At 39.9% G+C, this 21,214-nt stretch overlaps 2 long non-coding RNA genes across 2 annotated transcripts in view; one reads left to right on the top strand and one right to left on the bottom strand.

The window, feature by feature from the left end:
• LOC138840337 (uncharacterized) overlaps window positions 1–21,214 on the top strand; it is a 134,048-nt gene that overhangs the window by 34,825 nt on the left and 78,009 nt on the right. The window lies entirely within an intron of this gene.
• On the bottom strand, window positions 6,693–11,676 carry LOC138840338 (uncharacterized). The gene is made up of 4 exons (XR_011376072.1): window positions 11,577–11,676; window positions 9,683–9,764; window positions 9,352–9,495; window positions 6,693–6,918 (listed from the first exon to the last, which is right to left on the bottom strand). It is a non-coding gene; the product is annotated as an uncharacterized lncRNA (long non-coding RNA).

Raw genomic sequence — 21,214 nt, 5'->3', positions numbered from 1 at the left:
ATTGTGTACACACTTAATCCACAAATTTATTACTCAATTCAAAACCTCTGAGACTTAAATTCCTACCTCTTTATACCTATATAATATTTTAAGCATTTTCTTAAGTTTTTCACTTCTCCTCTATGTCCCTACCCTTCTATTAATATACTCACATTCCTCTCTAAATAGATGGTCTTTTAATCTCCGTAATAATACTAATTTTTGTTTCTATTTTTTTCTGGTCTCTTTTCATTTCCCTTTCCCCTTCTTTTTCTCTCTCTCTCTACTTGCATCCTACCCAACCTATTTCCTGCATTGAGATTAGGACATAGTTAACCCTCCCTGTGCCTCCCCACACCAATCTATTCCTATTTTTGACCCACATCTCTCCCTAACCCTAAAAATTTCTGGTTTTCCAAATTCTTCTCTGCGGTTCAAAGCCCATTAACATATAGTTGTTTGATGTTGAATAGATGTATCTGTTGAACTAGATTGTATCTGTAGACTATTGACTGTATAAATGCAAACGTTGGTTGATAGTTGCCTTAAGATAGTGTTCTAGCACAAAACTGGTGCTATTTTCATCTCAAAGGGGCAGAGTAAGCCGGAAAAACACAAGAAAAATGGCAAATCCGGGTATCTCAATTCGCAATCTTGATAATCAGGGGTCAGATCAGATAATGAACAACCCAGAGGAGAGTTCCCAAATAGCTCTACAAACACTGATGGCAAACATGATAAATGAGAAGTTTGACAACTTACAAGGGACTCTGTATGAGCGGGATAGGGAGAGAGAGGAGGCATCCCAAAAGTTTATACAGGAATATCATAAGCATGAGGAAGCTACTCAAAAACTGATACAGGATTTGCGTGAACAACTTGAGAATACTCAAAGAGAAAGGGAGGAATGGCGTGAGCAGGCTGAGAACACTCAAAGAGAACTGCAGGAATCCCACGAACGGGAGGAAAGAGAACTGCAGGAATCCCACAAACGGGAGGAAGCTAATCAAAGAGTAATTCAGGAATTGAGAGACCAGGTAGAGAATACACAAAGATCACTAAAGGCATTCATGGAATCCATTAACAAAGAGCTGAAGGAAGTCAGGGAGACCACAAAGGGAATGCTGAATGGAACCCAACAGAAGGAATGGTAGTCCAAAGAAACCATAACCAATCAACTAAGTGATTTGAGAACAAACACTGAACACCAAATTAAGGAAGTAAAGAAATTCATACAAGACCTAAAACAGAGCTTCAACAAAGAAGTTGAAGCCATCAAAGCTGACCAATTAGAAGGAAAAGAGATAAAAAAAACAAAGTAGAGAGTCTTGACAGCAGGTTAGACCATGCAGAAGATCGAATCTCAGGGATTGAAGACAGCCTAGATATTATAGAGAAAGAACATACAACCATCCAAGACAAGTCCAAGAAATATGATAGATCTATCCAACACCTGGAAGACACCATCAGAAGGCCTAATCTAAGGATAATGGGTGTAGAGGAGCACCTAGAAACAGAAGTTAATGGTCTAGGAAACTTGTTTAACAGGATCCTAGCAGAGAACTTCCCAAACATACAAAAAGATAGGCCTATTCAGATACAAGAAGCTTTTAGAACCCCAAATAGACCAGACCAGAATAGGACATCCCACTGTCACATTATAATCCACACAGGATCAACTCAGAACAAGGAAAGGATCCTTAAAGCTGTCAAGGAGAAAAGGGTAATCACCTATAAAGGGAAACCAATTAGAATCACCTCAGATTTCTCAGCAGAGACAATCAAAGCAAGAAGAGCCTGGAATGACGTATGCCATGCCCTAAAAACAAACAACTATCAACCAAGAATACTGTACCCAGCTAAACTCTCCTTCATAACTGAAGGCCAAATAAAAACCTTCCATAACAAAGAAAAATGGAAACAATACATCTCCACCAAACCAGCCCTACAAAAGATTCTTAAAGATGTCCTACACATAGAAAACCAACAAGACCACAATAAAGGCCAAGAAACTGCAACCAAACTGAGAATCCAAGAACCATAGGAAGAGCCCAGTGTTTGCAACCACCAAGAAGGTGGATAACATGGCAGGAACTCCCAAATACCTCTCAGTCCTATCTCTTAACATAAACGGACTTAACTCTCCAATTAAGTGACATAGACTGTCTAGTTGGATTAAAAAACCAGATCCTTCTATCTGCTGCCTTCAGGAGTCACATCTTGCCCGTAAAAACAAACACATTTTCAATGTTAAAGGCTGGAACAAAATCTACCAAGCAAACGGCCCCCATAAACAGGCGGGAGTTGCAATCCTAATATCAGATAAAATAGACTTCAAATTAAAATTCGTGAGAAGAGATAAAGAAGGTCGCTAAATACTACTTAAAGGATCTCTCCTTCAGGAGGATATTACAATTCTAGCTATCTATTCGCCAAACAATGGAGCACCCAAATTTATCAAAGACACACTACTTTCCCTCAAATCCCATATAGATCCAAAGACATTAATTGTTGGGGATTTTAACATACCACTCTCCCCACCAGATAGATCAACTCGGCAAAAGCTCAACAGAGAAACCGCAGATCTAAACAGCTGCATAGATCAACTAGACTTAACAGACATCTACCGAACATTTCACCCAGCAGCATCAGAATACATGTTCTTCTCAGCAGCACATGGAACGTTTTCTAAAATAGACCACATTTTAGGCCACAAAGCAAACTTGTCTAAATTCAGAAACATTGAAGTTATACCTTGCCTTCTCTCTGACCACAAGGGAATAAAATTAGAACTCAACACCAAAAGCCACCAAAGAAAGTCCGGTATCACATGGAGGCTGAACAACACACTGCTGAATCAAGAGTGGGTCATGGAAGAGATTAGAAAGGAAATTCAAATGTTCATGCTATTCAACAAAAATGAACACACAAATTACCAGCTCCTCTGGGACACAGCAAAGGCAGTACTCAGAGGCAAGTTTATAACTCTGAGCTCCTACATCAACAAATTGGAGAGATCTGAAACTAGCAATTTAATGACACATATAAACCTCCTTGAAAGAGAGCAGCAAGATAAACCCCAATCCAGTAGATGGAAAGAAATAATTAAAATTAAATCAGAATTAAATGAATTAGAATCCAAAAAAACTATAGAAAGAATCAACAAAACAAAGAGTTGGTTCTTTGAAAAACTTAACAAAATTGACCGACCCTTAGCAAATCTTCTCTGAAAAAGGAGAGAACACACCCAAATTAATAAACTCAGAGATGAGAATGGAAACATCACCATGGAAACAACCAAGATTCAGAACATTATAAGGGAATACTTCTCAAAACTTTATGCTAATAAGTTTGAGAACTTGACAGAAATGGACCTTTTCCTTTGCAAATATTGACATGCCAAAACTAAACCAAGATGAGTTAAACCAGCTCAACAGGCCCATATCAAGCATTGAAATAGAAACAGCAATAAGAGACCTCCCAGCTAAGAAAAGTCCAGGACCACATGGTTTTACAGTGGAATTTTACAAGGCCCTCAAAGCAGAGCTCACACCAATACTCCTCCAACTCTTCAATGAAATTGAAAGAGAAAGCTCACTACCGAACACATTCTATGAAGCCATCATAACCCTCATCCCAAAACCAGGCAGGGACTCATCAAAGAAAGAGAACTATAGACCCATTTCTTTGATGAACATTGATGCAAAACTTCTCAACAAAATTTTGGCCAATCGACTTCAACAATTCATCCAAAAAATCATATACCATGATCAAACAGGATTCATTTCAGGGATGCAAAGCTGGTTCAATATACGCAAATCAATTAATATTACTCATCACATCAACAGGAGCAAGAATAAGAACCACATGGTTATCTCAATAGATGCAGAAAAAGCATTCGACAAGATCCAACACCCCTTTATGATGAAGGTTTTGGAAAAATGAGGAATCCATGGAATATTCCTCAATACAATAAAGGCTGTATATGACAAACCTACAGCCAGCATTATACTCAATGGTGAAAAACTAAAGCCATTTCCTCTTAACTCAGGAACAACACAAGGATGTCCACTCTCTCCACTTCTCTTCAATCTAGTATTAGAATGCCTAGCTACAGCAATAAGATAAGATGCAGACATAAAGGGGATCCAAATAAGGAAAGAAGAAATAAAACTCTCCCTCTTTGCAGATGACATGATCTTGTATTTAAAGAATCCCATAGACCCCACTCCCAAATTACTCAAGCTGATTCAAAACTTTGGCAAAGTAGCAGGTTATAAAATTAACCCCCCAAAATCAATGGCTTTTCTGTATGCCAACAATGAGAAAAGTGTGACTGAAATTAGGAAAGCAACTCCATTTGCAATAGCCCCCCCAAAAATAAAATACCTAGGAATTAACTAAAGAAGTGAAGGACCTCTATGATGAGAACTTTAAAATCTTAAAAAAGGAAATCAACACAGAACTTAAAAAATGGCAAAACCTCCCATGCTCCTGGATTGGAAAGATTAACATCGTGAAAATGGCAATTCTTCCCAAGGCTATCTACAAATTCAACGCAATACCTAACAAAATTCCAACCTCATTCCTCAAGGAAATAGAAGAGGCAATCCAAAAATTCATATGGAACAATAAAAGACCCCGAATAGCAAAAACGCTCCTCAACGGAAAGAACACTGCTGGAGGAATATCAATACCAAACTTCAAACACTACTATAAAGCCATAGTAATCAAAACAGCTTGCTATTGGCATAAGAACAGACCTCAGGACCAATGGAATAGAATTGAAAACCCAGAAATGAACCTACAGACCTATAGCCATCTAATCTTCGATAAGGGAGCTAAAACAATAGAATGGAAGAAAGACAACCTCTTCAGTAAATGGTGCTGGCAAAATTGGTTAACTACATGTAGAAAACTTAAGCTAGATCCTTATATATCACCCTGCACCAGAATCAACTCCAAATGGATCAAAGACCTCGAAGTGAAAGCAGACACTCTGAAAACATTACAGGATGGAATAGGAGAAACCCTAGGTCTCCTTGGCTCAGGCCGAAATTTTCTGAATAGAGACCCAGAAACACAACAAATCAAAGAAAGGTTGGACAAATGGGATTGCATAAAGTTGCAGAGCTTCTGCAGGGCAAATGACATAGCTAGCAAGATCAATAGAAAGCCCACGGATTGGGAGATCTTTACTAGCCATACAACGGACAAGGGTCTCATATCTAAAATATACTTGGAACTCAAAAAATTAAACCCCCCAACAACAAATCCTCAAAGAAACAACTGCCCAATAAATAAGTGAGCGAAAGACTTAAAGAGAAAATTCTCAGAAGAAGAAAGAAGGATGGCCAATAGACACATGAAGAAATGTTCAACATCCCTAGCCATAAAAGAAATGCAAATCAAAACAACATTGAGATACCACCTCACTCCAGTTAGAATGGCAAAAATCAAGAACTCTAACAACAACAGATGCTGGAGGGGATGTGGACAGAAAGGAACTTTACTCCATTGTTGGTGGGAATGTAAACTTGTTCAACAACTTTGGAAAGCAGTATGGAGGTTCCTCAAAAGACTTCACATAGAACTCCCCTATGACCCAGCAATCCTACTTTTGGGCATTTACCCAAATGTTTACAAACAAGACCACACTAAAGCTACCAGCACAGCTATGTTTATTGCAGCATTATTTACCATAGCTAAGATATGGAACCAACCCAGATGCCCCTCAGTAGATGAATGGATCAAGAAAATGTGGTATAGGAAGTGGTGCTGTAGCTCAAGTGGTAGAGCGCTCGCCTAGAGCTGAAGAGCTGAAGGGACAGCGCCCAGGCCCAGAGTTCAAGCCCCACGACCGACCAAAAAAAAAAAAAAAAAAAAAAAAAAAAAAAAGAAAATGTGGTATATATACACAATGGAATTCTATGCCTCCATCAGAAAGAATGACATTGCCCCATTTGTTAGGAAATGGAAAAACTTGGAAAAAATTATATTAAGTGAAGTAAGCCAGGCCCAAAGAAACATAGGTCCCATGGTTTCCCTTATTTGTAATATCTAGTATATTTATAAGTCAAGCGGAAAAGGTCAGATAATATGATGTCAGGAAAATGAACCCTTAGATGTGTATTTTAATGTTTTTTTCTTTCGTGCATGTGTTTCTAAAGCATTTATAAGATTATCTCTTTGTTGCTTTGTATGTCCCTCCCCCACAGTATAACCCCTGCTTTCACTATATTTGATGTCAATATAAGTTGTGGAGGAGATGGGGAAAAACCAGTTGTTTAAGGATACAGGTGGACCTGTTGCAACAATGAGAAGTACAAGCTGTCATGTCCAAAACGAGCTTTACAACCTCGGTGCGGGGGGGGGGGGGGGGGGAAGGGGGAGGGGGGAAGGAGAAGGATTGGGATGGGGGGAGGGGGGAGGCTGGGAAGGGATGTGAAGGGTAAACAAAGGAGGAGGCTGCAATGCTTGGTAAGAAATGTACGCATTATCCTGCCCATGTAATTGTAACTCCTCTGTACAGTATGTTCACAAATAAAATAAAATAAAATTAAAAAAAAAAAGAAAGAATGACATCGCCACATTTTTTAGGAAATGGAAAGACCTAGAAACAATTATATTAAGCGAAGTAAGCCAGGCTCAAAAAAATCATAGGTCCAATGGTTTCCTTTATTTGCGATAACTAGTATATGTCTAGGACAAGCAGGAAAGGTCAAAAGCTTTGTACATATGACCATAGAAGATGATGTTAAGTGAAACGAACCCCAAGATAGGGACACAAGTGGTTTTTTCTTTCTTGCTGTGGTTTTTAACATATTTATAATGTGCTTTGTGATTTTTGTTGTTTCTTTTGTATGTTCTTCCCCCATGGTATAACCGCTGGTTTCACTGTATTTGATTCCAGTGCCTGCATCTTGTATATACATTTTTCTAATTTGAGAAGGGGAAGGGAAACAACAAAATGCTTAAATTGGGATACAGGTTGACCCACTGTAACAATGAGATATACAAGACACTATGTTGAAAACAATCTTCCCTTCATGTGGGAAGGGCAGACTCGGGGGGGGGGGGGAAAGGGAGGGGTTGGGGATGTGGGGAGGGACGGGATGGTAGGGAAAAAACAAAGGAGGTGGTAACAATGTTTGATAGGGAATGTACTGATTACCTTACTCAAGTAACTGTAACCATTCTGTACAGTATCTTTACAATAAAAAATATATTAAAAGTGATGTGTTACTTAGCTTGACTGTATTAATCATTTCACTGTGTATATACTGCAAAGCATCTTATTATATAGCTTAACTATACAGATTAAATATAAAATCAATAACAATACCTCTAAAAATAATTAAGGCATATATGTAAAAGATGGTTAACAAAAAATTGTCACATATGGAAGAGTTCATATAGACCTTTTGTTGCATTTGATTTGGGGTTTGGTATTGTGGCTACAAGTTCTGTTTTATGTTGGGATTCAGGCTATTAACCCATCTCACAGGGAAGGGAAACAGCTGAAACTTGTCACTTTACTTAACAAGTAATTGAACGGAAATTGAGCTACCTTAGTGTATGGACTCAGTTTTGATGAGAGAATTGTCCACTGTAAGTTAAAATCTGAGCTCTCTTTAATGACATTGTGTACTAGCCAAGCTGTCCTCCCTAAGAAAGGTGACTGATGTACTTGCTGGTCTTTGTAGCGCTCTGGGAAGCCAAAATCAGCTGTCTTTCCATCCAGGGAGACCCTCCAAAGGTTTCTGCAATGCTTTTATGAAATCCCTGGTTTGTCCTCAGTATTGGCTAAAGACCCTGGGTTGTAACTACATCTGTTTTTACACTGTTTGAGGGAGAGGACAAGCCCACAGCTGGTTCAGCCTGATACAGAAAAAGTGTGAGGAGGAGTCTCATTCTCTATGGCCCATTCTAACAATCTTCCTCTCAGCACAATGCCCCTACTCTGGATGTAGAGAAGGCTATATTCCCATGTGGACCATTGTGAATGTCTCTTTCTAGAGCCTGACTTCTGTGGAACTGCTATGTTGTTCACATGTACAGTTTGCATTTCCAAATGTCCATCAGATTCAAATCTCATTTTCCTCTGGACCTACACTGGTCAGTTACCAACTTTTGTCCTGTACATTGTGTGTAGTGCACATAACAGGCCCCTTGAACCTCTATTCAGTAGGAGGGCTGTTGAGTGGATTTAATTGGGTATGTGGTTCTGTGACTGCAGCACAGATATCAGATAAGGATAGGAACCCAGATGAACTTTTGAGTCAGTCTCACCTGGTTCCATTCTTTGGTTAGACCCTCCTGTTCTCTCACTGTCCTTGTCCTACTTCCTTCCTCCTTTGGGCTCTGTGGCTCCATGCAGAATTCCCTGTGGAATCTATGACCTACAGTCATGCTCTCTTTGTAGCTGATCAAGCAGAAGCTCCTCCACCTGACCCTGGCCCTCTGACCCTCTCACCTCCCCATGGCCATTCAGCTCCTTCTTTCTCCACCAACTGCCTTGGCATCTTTGCAGTGTCTACATTTGACATGGTGGACTTGGCTTGAGATTCTCCTTCCCAGCTATTGCCTCTGCTTGAATGCCAGCTTGGTTGACTCCTATTCCCCTCCATGTTAATGTCAGAATGTCACCTCCAGGTGACTTTCTCTGCTTTCTTTCCTGTTCTACCCTGGGTGCCATGCAGTCCCTACCCAAATCTCCTATGCCATCCACACCGTCCAAATGGCTTTCTGTTTCCCACCTTCTTCCTACCCTTTCTACCTATCTTACTCTTCCCTCCTTTTTCCCTCCCCTCTACTTTCTTTTAGTAAACACAGCACCATACACCTGTAGTATACTGTACAGTTTACAGATCCTATATTGTGGTTTCATTGTCTGCTTCTTTCCCCTAGTGTTTAGCTAATCCATCCCAATGTGTCCAGTGCCCTCTTCCTGACACTCTATCTGGTATAGTTGCAAATAATATGCTAACATTTAAGTAATCATCAAGAAATCTCATTGAACATCTGGCAGCAGTGGATTATAATCCTAGCTACTCGAGGCTGAGATCTGAGGATCATGGTTCAAGCCAACAGAGGCAGGAAGGTCTGTGAGGCTATTACTTCCAATTAGCCACCCAAAAGTGTATATGAAAGTGTGACCAAGGTGTAGTACACCAGCCTGGGAACATTAAAAGCTAAAAGACTATACCCAGGCCCGAGTTCAAACTTTTGTATTAAGTCCTCCGCCTTTGAATATTACTCTTGTACCTCATGGAATGAGAGAAAAGGAGAAGTTAGAACTGTCCTGGCATCTTTCTAACAGATTAGAACTTAATTTCAGAAGGAAGCAGTTTATATTCCCTAACTTCATACCTCTAGCAGGAAGCAGTGGGCTTCACAGCAAGCAAGGCTGGAAGGTGAGTTTCTGCAAAGCTCACTTGTCAACAAGAAGGACTCTTCCCCAGCATGTGGTTGGTGCTCTTGTCTGGTAGAGTTGCTCCATACATGTTGATAACTCTGAGTTTGGGGACAGATGAAAAAGAAGCTTGAGGTTTCTTGGCAACAGACAAAGGACAATTCCTGTTCTGTTGAAATTTCTATGAAACACAGGTGTCAGGGAGAGACACCTTCATCTGCAATCAGACCCTGATTTGTGCAGTTCATGGCATAGCAAAGACAGTAAGGGACCTGACTTGTTACTGACCTGGAATAGTCCAGACAGGAAACAGGTTGATTTGTCTCTCTTTGAACCTTTTTTACATGGTGTAGAATGTGTTGCTTCGGCACTGAGAAGCATGATAGGGGACAAATGAGTGGATGATTACATTTTAGGAAATTTGCAGTTTCTTCAATTCTACATATATTTATATCAGTTGATCTATGTGCTAGGAAAACTGACAATGTGTCAGGCCCATTATGAACCCCTGGGGCACAGGTGACATTTGGCTGTACCTCTTTTTGTTCCCTAGCCCTGGGTTCTTCGTTCAGAGGGTGTGTGTCTAGGCCAGACACTTGTGATTCCCACCTGTAATCCTAGCTACTCAGATGATAAGGGACTGGATTCAAGCCCTACCCAGACAAAAATATTCTCAAGCCACGTAATTAGAAAGGCTGGGCCATCTGTCATTCTAATTATAACACAAAGCATAAATTGGGATTGTACGCCTAGCCTGCCTGGGAAAAAAGCCACATTATACCTCAGGCTACAATCAAGAACTCTAATAACAACAGATGCTGGAATGGGATGTGGAAGAAGGGAACCCTACTGCATTGTTGGTGGGAGTGAAACTTGTTCAACCATTTTGGAAAGCAGTATGGAGTTTCCTCAAAAGACTCTAAATAGAGTTCCCCTATGACCCAGCAATCCCACTTTTGGACATTTATCCAAATGATCACAAACAGGACATACTAAAGCTACCAGCACGACTATGTTTATTGCAGCATTATTTACCATAGCTAAGATATGGAACCAATCCAGATACCCCTCAGTAGATGAATGGATCAAGAAAATGTGGTATATATACACAATGGAATTCTATGCCTCCATCAGAAAGAATGACATTGCCCCATTTGTTAGGAAGTGGAAAGACTTGGAAAAAATTATATTAAGTGAAGTAAGCCAGGCCCAAAGAAACGTAGGTCCCTTAGTTCCCCTTATTTGTAATAACCAGTATATGTCTGAGACAAGCAGAAAAGGTCAAAATCTATGTACATATGACCAGATAAGATGATGTTAAGCAAAATGAACCCCAAGAAAGGGACACAAGTGCTTTTTTCTTTCTTGCTATTGTTTCTAACATATTTATAATGTATCCTGTGATGTTTTGTTTCTTTGTATGTTCCTCCCCTACAGTATAACCTCTGTTTTCATTGTATTTGATGTTGGTGTCCTGCATCTTGTATATACACTTCGCTCATTTGGGGAGCAAAAGGGAAAAAACAAAATGCTTGAATAGTGATACAGGTTGACCCATTGTAACAATGAGATGTACAAGACACTATGTTGAAAAACTTTACAATTTAGGTGGGGGCAGGGGTGGGGGAGTGTAGTTGTAGAGGTGGGAAGGAAGGGATGGTAGGGGAAAAACAAAGGAGGAGGCAACAATGCTTGATAGGAAATGTACTTATTACCTTGTTCATGTAACTGTAACCCCTCTGTACAGTATTTTTACAATAAAAAGTATTAACATTTTAAAAAGATTTAGGCTAAAGATGAGCTTATGTAAATCACTCAACAATGGAGAATCACTGAAATGACTGGTACAGGCATTATTCTTCTTATGTATGAAAATTTTGGTTATGTTTGAAAACTCTTGTTACTGTTAATCATCAATTTGGAAAATACATGTATAAAACATACTTTAGATGACTAGTCACCTAAAAAGACCTCATGGTATTTTTACTTCTGACTCTCTAAACAGATACCTAAATGTAAAAACTTTTAAGATGTAACATGTTATGGCTAGGGTTGATTCTATGGTGTAGTTAACAGTTAACACTGTTGTGTTATAGTTGCTCTGAAGGCTACCTGGGCAGGAAGTGTGCATAGGTAAAAAATACATAGGTATTTTACTCACACCCACCTGAGTATCACTTACCCGTGTGTTCACTTACTACATCAGCAGCCACAGAAAGTAGAAACTCGCCTGTCCTTCCATACTTTGCCAGTTATTCCAGGTTTAATTTGGTGAAGGAAAAACTATTCTGTAAGAACCAGAGAATTCTGAATTTGACAGAATCTAAGAATAGTCATTCATGGTCTCCAACCAGAAAGATACCATTCAGATGTTCAAATGTGATTCAAGTAGACAGATATATTTTGACAAATCCTGAAAAGAAGTAATATCTCTACTTTTTATGCAGTGAATGCAAACCAGTGAATGCAAAACCCAGCATTTAAAATTATTTTGTATTATCTTGTTAGAATATTCTATTTCAAGTCAGATGTAGAATAAGTTTAGAATTTACAAGAGTTGTCCAAAATTCTACAGGATTTTTTGAGCTACTACTAAAATCTACTGTCTCAGACTGTTACCTATGAACTGGTATTTCCAACACATAAGGTATTGGTTAAAACTAGACATTATTTTGTTAAAGTTAGCTTTTGGTAGATAACATACTCAGAATTAAGAACATGCTTTCGGTTTTTTTGTTGTTGTTGTTTCCATACAGCTTTTATCCAATTTGGTTTGGGGTTTTATTTGTTTATTTTGTTGGCAGATCTGGGGTGTGGACTCAGAGCATCCAAACCACTAGACAGGTACTCTATCACTTCAATCATACCCCCTGAAACATTCTTTGTTTTTAGATATAATCTCAAGTGGTTTTTTTTTTAAGTTTTCAGATCAGGATTTTACAGGCTGGTCTTGAACCATAATCCTCCAAATACCTGTCTGCTGTGTAGCTGGGATTGCAGGCAACAGTCATGAATCTAATTTGTTCTTAAATGACATTGTAGAACTCAAGCAATAAGGAATTTGCTGTCTTTTTTCCCTTTAGCTGGTTCTGGAGCTTTGACTCCAGGTCTGAGAGCTATCCTTGAGCCTCTTTGTGGTCAATGCTAGCACTCTACCACTTGAACAACAATACCACTTCTGGCTTTTTCTAAGTAACTTATTGGAGATAAAAGTCTCATAGACTTTTCTGCCTGGGCTTGCTTTGAATTGTGATCCTCAGATCTCAGCCTCCTGAGTAGCTAGGATTAAAGGCATGAGCCATCAGTGCCCAGCTGGGGTTTGCTGTCTTGATTATCTTTGAAAGACTTTGTGTATGTGAGCTCTTATTAATATAGCAGTAATTTTCTCTCTCTGTCATTAACGGCATAAAATGGTAGAAAATGAATGCACCTAGTTTCACATTGCTTGAAGCTGAAACATGTTTTATCCCAGGGGCAATGAGGTTAAGGGGAGTAGGAAGAGGAATGGATACTGCTCATCTTAACTGATATAGAAGTTACTTGTTTGGGTCCTGACTTGTCATTTTTGTGTGATTGTTGTTGCTGGTATTTCCAAATATATCTGGAATGTGAATTCACTACACATTTGTAATGAAAGAAAATGCATTAGCTGAGATCCATGTATTTAGTTATAAAAGATGATTCGTTTTGCATCTGTCTTCTGGTAGAAAATGAACCTGGTAGTTCAAAGCTAAATTCAGTTTATACACACGGACGGTAAGACAATAATAATTTCCATAAATGCTAGGCCTCCTTTTATAGTAAAGAATATTTTTGATAAATACATTAGCAAATCAGATTATTGTTATTATTATTAATTATTATTGGCATGAACTATGATTTGAACTGAGGGCTTTCTGCTTGCTAGGCACAATCTGGTCTTTTAAGCAACCATCCCTTATTATCCTGGCTATGTTAATGTAGGGTCCTGAATTTTTCTAGGGCTGGGCCTTGACCTTGATCCTTCAGTCTTAAACTTGGTCTCATAGCATCATGCCCAAGAATTGTTTGAGAAGTGATGTGGAAAACATTTCTTCCTAGCTGATTTGGAAACTTTATATTCCTGACCTCAGCCGCCTATTTGTACCATTTTTAATTTATTTCCAGAATAATTGTACTATTTTAAATATATTTCAAGGTGTAGATTTAGTGTATTGTCATGTGAACACTTTCACCTTACTTAGTGTGAATCACAAGCACGATAATATCCCTCTTGTATTGATACTGACATCCCAGAAGTGGTCTTGTTTCTTCACACCCACAACAGAAGAGATTAGTGCTTATATATATTATCTTCTGCCCTTCCCAATTACATGTAAAGATATTGACACCTTTTCCACTGTTGTCACATACATGTCTGGCATGTTGTTGTTGTTGTTGTTGTTGTTGTTGTTGTTGTTGTTAGCCATGGTGTTTTAATTCGGTGTTTGAATTCAGGGCCTGGGCACTGTCTCTGAGCTCTTTTTGTTCAAGGCTAGCACTCTACCACTTTGTGGCTTTTGCATTTGAAATATGCTGTGGCTGTCATATGACTAGATTTTTAATTTTAATTAGCCAACTCTGTCAGCCTTTTCATGCATAACTTCATTCTGGCACAAAGGTCAAGAATAGGAATTTCTAACCCAGGTGTCTTGTTATTGATTTAATGCCAGTTCTTTGTGTTCTCTCAATTCCCCAGTAGAATGCTGTAGAGACTGAAAACAAATGAAAATTCCTAGGAACCCCAGAGTTACAAGTAGCTGGCAAACACTGGGAGGGTCTCCCAGTAAGTGAAGGTTTCCTGGTAAATGAGAGGTTGGCTGAAATGACTTTCAGAACTGTCATCACCACTGACATGAAACACACCCAAATCCAAGCATTCCACAACTCTATAGAACCCAGAGGAGTCACCTCCAGGTTTTTTTTTAAATTTTTTTGGGGGGTCTGGTCGTGGAGCCTGAACTCTGGGCCTGGGCGCTGTCCCTCAGCTCTTCAGCTCAAGGCTAGCACTCTACCACTTGAGCCACAGCGCCACTTCCGGCTTTTTTCTTTTTGCTTATCTGGTGCTAAGGAATCAAACCCAGGGCCTCATGCATGCAAGGCAAGCACTCTACCACTGAGCCACCTTCCCAGCCCCACCTCCAGGTTTATAAAGCCAAATGGGTCACCAACAATGAGGATGTAGCTAGCCCTGACAGAAATAACAACTTCCCATGCTGGAAATATAAATCATGGTAAAGTGCTTGGCTAACATGTGCTAGAACCTGGTTCTATCCCTAGCATAAAATATAGTATAAAAAGCATTCTATCTGAATCAGCCAAAGTACTATCAATTTGAGGCAGTCTTTTAAATGTTATCTGATGTTTATCCCTCTCTCAGTTACTGTGGAATAATCATGTCCTGGTCCCAGGGCCAGCCTGAGTTCCCCTCTGTAAGCCCTATCAACTACTTACTTTGCCAGGCACTAGTGGCTCATGCCTTTAATCCTACCTACTCAGGAGGCTGAGATCTGGGGATCACAGTTCGAAGCCAGCCTGGCAGGAAAAATCCCCATGAGACACTTATCTCCAATTAACCGCTCAAAAACCAGAAGTGGAAATGTGGCTCAAAATGGTAGAGTGCTAGCCTTGAGCTAAAGAGCTCAGAGACAGTGCCTAAGCCCTGAGTTCAAGACCCATGGCCAACAAAACAAAACAAAAACATTTATTTTATATTGCTGAGCCAATAACATCTGGTCATGTTTAGCCTTTGAGATACTCTGCTGTCGTATCCTTGGCCTGAGATTCTGTGCCATAATCCAGCTGCTACCAACTACTTTAAGGGGATGCAGAGATCTACCTATTCCCCTAGTTTCTTGATGTCATCAACCTAATAAGTTTGCTTTGGTTCTCTGCACAAACAGCCTAAAACAACTTGACAGACATAGATGCATTACAGTTGAATGCATGCACACAGGGAAAGTTAGTGCTTTTCTAAGGATGTGGGAGCATTGCAGATTCCATGTAGTGTTGGGACCCCATTCTAATAACAGTACTCAGAGAGGTTGTGATATCCTCCTTGTAAGCATTTCCTGTCCTCATGTCAGTGACAAACAAGTATGTGACCTGTTAAACATCCATCCTGTCTAAACTAAAATTAACGTCAACCCCCATAGGAACTGAATCAGCTCAGAAAAACTAACAAACCAGGAAATTTAGCAAACTGTGGGCTGTAATTCCTGATAACAGAGCTCAGAGAACAAAGGCTAGGAGCTAGGTGGATGCATCCAATCAGTTACAAGCACATACTCGCTCCCCTTCCTACTACAGTTCTGACCCCTGCCTGTTGCCCACAAAAACCACATGACAATGCCGGCCAGAAGGATTTTCCAGTTCAAACAACTGCCCAGAGACGATTTACAACCTAATTGGTCACCTGCATGTGACCCAACAGAACTATGCAGTTTTGTGTGAATGTTACAACCCTATTGGTCACTTACATGTGTCCAGCTTGTCCCTCATGGTCAATCTGCTATAAAAATAGGGTCAGACAATAGCCCAGGGTCCATCTCTGTCAAGGCGGTCCCTGACCAGCCAGTCCATTTCCTGATGCTAGACGGGGAAATAAAGCTTGCTTAATTTTCACTTGTGTCAGTCTTCCTCTTTTGTTCACGGACCTGATATTGGGGTGCTGCCTTAATTGGGCTACCCTATTAGTAGTAGACCACAATGTATGAGGGAGGGCTTCAGCACTTGTAAGCCATTATTAATATCCATCACTTTGGTAGCAGTGCCCTCTTCATTAGGTGTGGATGAACCCAAATCAAGCTCACCCAGTACCCCAACTCCACAGGACTTAGCAGTGACAGGGAAAGAGTCAGAAATTATAAATGTTCAGAGTAGAGCATCAGTGCTCACACCATTGTTGTCACTACTTTGGTTGGTTGATTTGCCTAAGTCTGAAATATCAGCTGCTGTTCAGAAGTGAGAAAGCAGGCTGGAAATTATGTGCATCCATGAGTTACAACAGTGAACCAAGAGTTTTGAATGTAGCATGAAAAAGACATTGTTGCCAGTACACATTACAGCACTCTAAGTTAAACCTACATGATCCTCCAGAAAAACAAAACAGAGAGGGATCTTGCATGTGTTTGTGGGAAAGTCACTACTCTGCATTAACAAGGATTCTAGCAGCCTCAATATCTGCTGAATTAGAAATGAAATAACTCCATTCCAAGGAAAGCATCCTTCAAGGTCCCTATTATCTAAAGTTTAGCAAAGAGAAATAATCCTATTTCTTTTATCCTTCCTTCCTTTCTTTCTTTTCTTTCTTTCTTGTCTTTTCTTTCTTTCATTCTTTCTTTCTCTCTCTTTCTTCTTTTCTTTCTTTATTTTCTTTTTTCTTTTTATTGTTTTATTTTTTAATTTTAATTTTAATTTTTTGTGAACATACTGTACAGAGGGGTTACAATTACATGGGCAAGATAATGAGTACATTTTTTATCAAGCATTGCAGCCTCCTCCTTTGATTACCCTTCACATCCCCCCCGCCCCCCTACCCAATCCTCACCCCCCCCCCCGCACCAAAGATGTAAAGTTCATTTTCGACATGACAACTTGTACTTCTCATTGTTGCAACAGGTCCACCAGTATCCTTAAACGACTTGTTTTTCCCCATCTCCTCCACAAATTATACCGACATCAAATATAGTGAAAGCAGGGGTTATACTGTGGGGGAGGGACATACAAAGCAACAAAGAAATAATCTTATAAATGTGTTAGAAACAAATGCATGAAAGAAAAAAACATTAAAATACATATCTAAGGGTTCATTTTCCTAACATCACATTATCTGGCCTTTTCTGCTTGACTCATACATATACTAGATATTGCAAATAAGGGAAACCATGGGACCTATGTTTCTTTGGGCTTGGCTTACTTCACTTAATATAATTTTTTCCAAGTCTTTCCATTTCCTAACAAATGGGGCAATGTCATTCTTTCTGATGGAGCATAGAATTCCATTGTGTATATATTCCACATTTTTTTGATCCATCTTTCTTTATTTTCTTTTTTCTCCTTTCTTTCTTTCTCTTTTTCTTTCTCTTTCTTTCTCTTTCTTTCTTTCTTTCTTTCTTTCTTTCTTTCTTTCTTTCTTTCTTTCTCTTTCTGTCTTTCTTTTTTTGTGCCAGTACTGGGGAAGACATTCTTGGAGATTTTTGTTCAAGGCAAAAATGATACACTACCATTCAGCTATGGCTCCACTTCTGCCCTTTGGTGTTTAATTGAACAGAAGTCTCACATACTTCCCTGCCTGGATTGTCTTCAAACCTTGATATCTAACGGGATCTTAGCCTCCACAGTAGAGTTATAGGCATGAGCCACCAACACCAAGCAAAAACCCTCTTTCTGCTGCCTCCCTAGGGGAAAAAAAAACATTGTGTGAGTGAATGTGTGTCTGTGTCTGTGTCTGTGTGTATCTATAAAGGAAGTGTCACACAATCAACAGTTTTGAAAGGTGACTTTTCAAATTGCAGGAAGGTTCACAGGGCAGAACAAGCCAGAGAAACACAAAAATGGCAAGTCCAGGTATCTCAACTCCTGCTCATGAAAATCAGGCAACAGAACAGTTAATGAATAATCCAGAGGAGAGTTTCCAAAATGTTCTACAAACACTATTGGTAAACATGCTGAATCAAAGATTGAAAGCCTGCAAAGGACTCTGTGTGAGTGTGATAGGGAAATGTATGAGCTTGATGAAGCTAACCAAAGATTAATACAGGAATTTCCTGAGAATGAGGAGGTTAATCAATAGAGGAATTATGTGAGCGGGATGAGAATAAACAAAGATTAAGAGAGGCATTCATTGAATCCACTAATAGAAAGCTGGAGGAATCCATGGAGGCCACAAAAGGAATGCTGAATGGAGCCTGACAGAAGGAAAGGAAGTCCAGTGAAACTATAACCAATCAACTAAAGGATTTAAGAATGAACACTGAAAACTAAATTAAAGAGCTAAACAAGTACATACAAGATCTAAAACAAAGCTCCAACAAAGAATTTGAAGCCATCAAACCTGATCAATCACAAGGAAAGGAAATAAAAAACAAAGTACAAAGTCTTGACAGTAGGTGAGGCCATGCAGAAGATCGAATCTCTGGGACTGAAGACAGCCTAGACACAGTATAGAGAAAGAACAGACAAGTATTCAAGACAAATCCAAGAAATATGATAATCTATTCAACATGTAGAGACACCATCAGAAGGCCTAATTTAAGCCTAATAGGTGTAAAGGAGGGCCTCAAGACAAGTTAAAGGTCTAGGAAGTTTATTTAACAGAATCCTAGCAGAGAACTTCCCAAACATGGAAAAAGATAGGCCCATTCAGATACATAAACCATTTAGAACCCCAATCAGACCAGACCAGAGGAGGAAATCCTACCTTCACATTGTAATCTGCACAGGATCAATAGAGATCAATGAAAGGATCCTTAAAGCTATCAGGGAGAAAAGATCAAGCTCCTATAAAGGGACACCAATCAGAATAACTTCATATTTCTCAGCAGAGACAATGAAAGCAAGAGCCTGGAAAGATGGATGCCACACCCTAAAAACAAACTGCCAACCAAGAATACTTGTACCCAGGTAAACTCTCCTTGGTAACAGAAGGACAAATAAAAACCTTCCACAGCAAAGAAAAATTGAAACAATATATCTACGCCAAACCACCCCTACGAAAGATACTTAAAGATGTCCTACACATAGAAACCCAACAAGACCACAATAAAGGCCAAGAAACTGCACAAAACTGAGAATGCAAGAACCACAGGAGGAAGCCAACTGTCGCAGCCCCCAGGAAGGTGGATAACATGGCAGGAACTACCGAACACCTCTCAGTCCTAACTTGCCTATTCTGCTCAGCCTTTGAATACCACTCTTCCATCCTCTACTTGAATAAGTTCAACTGTTTCAGGTTCTCCGTGTAAGTGATGACAAGTATTGTGTTCATGAAGAACATTGTCATCGTTGATGCCTTCATTTTTGTAAATATATTATATAAATACAGTAATTATACAAAGTAGCTGCAATGCATCTTTATCCATGTCACCCCTTTCCACTGAAGGAAGGAGACTGAGCCTAAATAATTCCTTGTACCCATCCTGGTGCCTATACAGGAGATGGGGAGACTGTCCACCAAGCTCCAAGGCCTAGAGGTAAGAAAAGTCATACTTTGAAGTGCAGATTCCTGGCTCAATGGGGGTGAGCTAGGAGTCCTCTATTTCAGAGAAATGTACTTGTCATCTTGTCTTTATGATGCGGGAAGATGACCCCCCCCTTTAGGTGATAGGCATACCTGGATCCCTGGAGGTGGGGGCGGGGCGGGTGACAGGCACTTGGCTAATAGGTTGCTGAACCTGTCATTCCAGTGCCAGGCACTGGAAGTGTCCTGTGAACCTGCCCCCTTCCTGGACCCTATTTAGGCCTAGAGGAGCCTAGCCACCAGGACTCCATGCCATGTGTATCTCTGTGGCCTTGTCCTGTGTCCTGTCCACTGGCTCTTGTCATCATGGCATCCCAGTTCAGCTCTCCATAAGAACTGAATTGGTTTATTGGTTTGTTGGTTTTTCTTCTTTCTTTCCTAACCATGTTATGTGTATTTATGGCCTGCAGGCCTTTGTTACAATGAGCAGCCTGCAGACTGCTAGTGCTGTAATAAAGATTCCAAAATTCCATCTTCCAAAATGTGGCTTCTCTTATAAGTTAAAACACGACATTGTCACCTATCCCTCCCAACCCACTCCCAGTAAAGATTCTTAGGCATCCAATAGTATGCTTGTGTGTATAATTTCTGTTCTTGGGAATTCCTTTTCTTTGCTGTTGTTAGTGCTGTTCCTAAGCTCTTCAGCTCAAGGCTAGGGCTCTACTACCTGAACCACAGCACCACTTCCAGCTTTTTATGCTTATGTGGTGCTGAGGAATTGAACCCAGGGCCTCATGCATGCAAAGCAAGCACTCCACCACTCAGCCATCTTCCCAGCCCAAGAATTCCTTTTATAGAACTCAGAGTTTAGTGTGATGACCTGCTTGCTCATGGGCAAGGAGCTGCTATGTTGGTTATCAGCACAATGCAGTGCAAGCTCACAACCAGCTAGCCCAGAGGGCTTGCTCACTCTACCCATGATCTTTACTTTCCACCCATGCTTAATTTGAAGCATTTTAAATCTTAATGTTTCATGCAGATTAGAGACGTGCAACTTGTATAACTACCTCTTTGTGCAGTTGAGGAAATTGAAGATCCGAGAGGTTGGGTCACTCACTGAAGACCACCAGCCTATTTCTTGACAGGGACAACTACTCACTTAAGTCTCTTAAAATACAAAGGTCTCCAATCTATTCATCAGTTTCTTTTCTCATTTTAATTGGCATTTACCATGTTTTACTTATTTGTGACTCTCTTACCTTTCAATTCTCAGCATCAGCTAAATATCCTCCATAGTTATTTTTGTGAACACAGCACTATTACTTGGAAAATGAAAACATTCCTTTCAATGCACAATTGTTTCCCCAGCTCTGACTTTAAATCCCTAATGTTTGAATTTATTTCCTACCAACATTCTGTGTAAAGAAGAAAATGGAGCATTGAGATTTTGTTTTAACCCAGCTATTTCACACAGCCCCATTTACAATTTTCAATGTAGCCAATGGGCAACTGAAAAGAGGCAATACTTGCCTACAAAAATTATTCACAAACCTTTTTCTTAAATGCCTAATGGTCCAGGGAAAGAGCTCTTGCCCTTCTTGAGAGGTAGCTGTTCAAATTCT

This window comes from Dipodomys merriami, unplaced genomic scaffold (genome assembly GCF_024711535.1).
Source record: "Dipodomys merriami isolate MVZ:Mamm:240054 unplaced genomic scaffold, mDipMer1.0.p SCAF_3, whole genome shotgun sequence".
In the NCBI taxonomy this organism is placed as follows: domain Eukaryota; kingdom Metazoa; phylum Chordata; class Mammalia; order Rodentia; family Heteromyidae; genus Dipodomys; species Dipodomys merriami.
Note: the sequence above shows the minus strand (reverse complement) of the source record. Positions and strands in the feature narration are given on the sequence as shown.